Source organism: Dipodomys ordii, unplaced genomic scaffold (assembly GCF_000151885.1).
Source record: "Dipodomys ordii isolate 6190 unplaced genomic scaffold, Dord_2.0 Scaffold115, whole genome shotgun sequence".
In the NCBI taxonomy this organism is placed as follows: domain Eukaryota; kingdom Metazoa; phylum Chordata; class Mammalia; order Rodentia; family Heteromyidae; genus Dipodomys; species Dipodomys ordii.
Window position 1 is genome coordinate 761836 of NW_012267331.1, and position 3948 is coordinate 765783.

The window sequence follows — 3948 nt, forward strand, 5'->3', positions numbered from 1 at the left end:
CACGCTCACACTAACACCGAGCCCTATACCCTCACACTGACACAGAACCCTACACACTCACACTGACACAGAGCGCTACACTCTCACACTGACACAGCGCCCTACACCCTCACAGTGACACCGAGCCCTACACCCTCACACTGACACAGACCTCACACCCTCACACTGACAAAGAGCCCTACACCCTCATGGTGACACAGAGCCCTACACCTTCACACTGACACAGAGCCCTTCACCCTCACACTGACACAGTATCCTACACTCTCACACTGACACAGAATCCTACACCCTCACACTGACACAGAGCCTCATACCCTCACACTGATACAGAGCCCTACACCCTCACACTGACACAGAGCCCTACACTCTCACACTGATACAGCCCCGTACACCTTCACACTGACACAGAGCCCTACACCCTCCCACTGTCACAGAGCCTTACACCCACACACTGACACAGAGCCCCACACCATCACACTGACACAGCACCCTACACTCTCACACTGATACAGAGCCTCACATGCTCACACTGACATAGAGCCTTACACCCTCACACTGACACAGAGCCCTACACATTCACACTGACACAGAATCCTACACCCTCACACTGACACAGAGCCCTACTCCCTCAAACTGACACAGAGCCCTACACACTCACACAGACACAGAGCCCTACACCCTCACCCTGACACACAGCCCTACATCCTCACACTGATACAGAGCCCTACACCCTCACACTGATTCAACTCCCTATACCCTCACACTGACACAGAGCCCTACACCCTCACACTGATATAGAGCCCTACACCCTCACACTGACAGAGAGCCCTACACCCTCACACTGATACAGAGCCCTACACACTCACACTGACACAGAGCCTCACGCCCTCACACTGATAGAGAGCCCTACACCCTCACACTGACACAGAGCCACACACTCTCACACTGATACAGCCCCGTACACCCTCACACTGACACAGAGCCCTACACCCTCACACTGTCACAGAGCCCTACACCCTCACATTGACACAGCACCCTACACCCTCACACTGATAAAGAGCCTCACACCCTCATACAGACAAAGAGCCCTACACCCTCACAATGACACAGAGCCCTACACACTCACACTGACACAGAGCCCTACACACTCACACTGACACAGAGCCATATACCCTCACACTGACACAGAGCCCTACACCCTCACACTGACACAGAGCTTTACACCCTCACCTTGACACAGATCCCTACACCCTCACACTAATACAGAGCCCTACACCCTCACACTGAAACAGCTCCCTACACCCTCAAACTGAAAAACAGCCCTACACCCTCACACTGCCACAGAGCCCTACACCCTCACACTGTCATAGAGCCCTACACCCGTATACTGGCAAAGAGCCCTACACCCTCACATTGATACCGAGCCTCACACACTCACACTGACACTGCTCCCTACACCCTCACACTGATACAGAGCCCTACACCCTCACACTGACGCAGAGCCCTAAACCCTCACACTGACAAGTTCCCAATACCCTCACACTGACACAGAGCCCTACACCCTCACACTGACACAGAGCCTAACACCCTCACACTGACACAGAGCCCCACACCCACACACGGACACAGAGCCCTACCCCCTCACACAGACACAGAGCCTTACAGCCTCACATTGACACAGAGTCTCACACCATCACACTGACACAGACCCCTACACCCTCACATTGACACAGCTCCCTACACCCTCACACTGACACAGAGCCCTACACCCTCACATTAACACAGAGCCCTACACCCTCATACTGACACAGAGCCCTACACCCTCACACTGACACAGAGCCCGACACCCTCACACTGATACAGAGCCTCACACCTTCACACTGACACACAGCCCTATACCCTCACACTGACACAGAGCCCTACACACTCACACTGACACAGAGCCCTTCACCCTCACACTGACACAGAGCCCTACACCCTCACACTGATACAGTGTCCTACAACCTCACACTGACACAGAGGTCTACACCACCACACTGATACAGAGCCCTACACCTTCACACTGACACAGAGCCTAACACCCTCAGACTGACACAGAGCCCCACACCCTCACACTGACACAGAGCCCTACACCCTCACACTGATACAGAGCCTCACAACCTCACATTGACACCGAGCCTCACACCCCCACACTGACACAGACCCCTACACCATCACACTGACACAGAGCCCTACACCCTCACACTGACACAGAGCCCTACACCCTCACACTGACACAGAGCCCTACACCCTCACACTGACAAAGAGCCCTACACACTCAAACTGACACAGAGCCCTACACCCTCACACTGACACAGAGCCCTAAACCCTCACACTGACAAAGAGCCCTATACACTCACACTGATACAGAGCCCTACACCCTCACACTGATACAGAGCCCTACAACCGCACACTGAAACAGCTCCCTACACCCTCACACTGACACAGAGCCCTACACCCTCACACAGACACAGAGCCCTATACACTCACACTGATACAGAGCCCTACACCGTCACATTGACACAGAGCCCTACACCCTCACACTGACACAGAGCCCTACACCCTCACACTGACACAGAGCCCTACACCCTCACACTGACACAGAGCCCTACACCCTCACACTGACACAGAGCCTTACACCCTCACACTGATACAGATCCCTACACACTCACACTGATACAGATCCACCCTCACACTGATGCAGAGCCCTAAACCCTCACACTGACACAGTTCCCTATACCCTCCCACTGATACAGAACCCTACACCCTCACATTGATACAGCTCCCTCCACGCTCACACTGATACCGAGCCCTACACCCTTACACTGATACAGATCCCTACACCCTCACACGGACACAGAGGTCTACACCCTCACACTGACACAGAGCCCTACACCCTCACACTGACACAGAGCCTCCCAACATCACATTGACTCAGAGCCTCACATTCTCACACTGACACAGACCCATACACCCTCACACTGACACAGAGCCCTATACCTTAACACTGACACAGAGCCCAAAACACATTGACACAGAGCCCTACACCCTCACACTGACACAGAGCCCTACACCATCACACTGACACAGCTCCCTACACCCTCACACTGACACAGAGCCCTACACCGTCACACTGACACAGAGCCTTACACCCTCACACTGACAAAGAGCCCTACACCCTCACACTGACACAGAGCCCTACACCCTCACACTGACACAGAGCCCTACACCCACACACTGACACAGCTCCCTACACCCTCACACTGACACAGCTCCCTACACCCTCACACTGACACAGAGCCCTACACCCTCACACTGACACAGAGCCCTACACCCTCACACTGGTACAGAGCCCTACACCCTCACACTGATACAGCGCCCTACACCATCACACTGACGCAGAGCCCTACACTCTCACACTGACACAGAGCCCTACACCCTCACACTGATACAGAGCCCTACACCCTCACACTGATGCAGAGCCCTAAACACTCACACTGACACAGCTCCCTATACCTTAAAACTGATACAGAGCCCTACACCCTCACACTGATACTGCCCCCTACACCATCACACTGATACAGAGCCCTACACCCTCACACTGATACAGAGCCCTACACCCTAAGACTGACACAGAGGTCTACACCCGCACACTGATACAGAGCCCTACACCCTCACACTGACACAGAGCCTAACACCCTCACACTGACACAGAGCCTCACACCCTCATATTGACATAGAGCCCTACACCCTCACACAGATACAGCGCCCTACACCATCACACTGACGCAGACCCCTACACCCTCACACTGACACAGCTCCATACACCCTCACACTGACACAGAGTCCTACACCCTCACATTGACACAGCTCTCTACACCCTCACACTGACACAGAGCCCTAAACCCT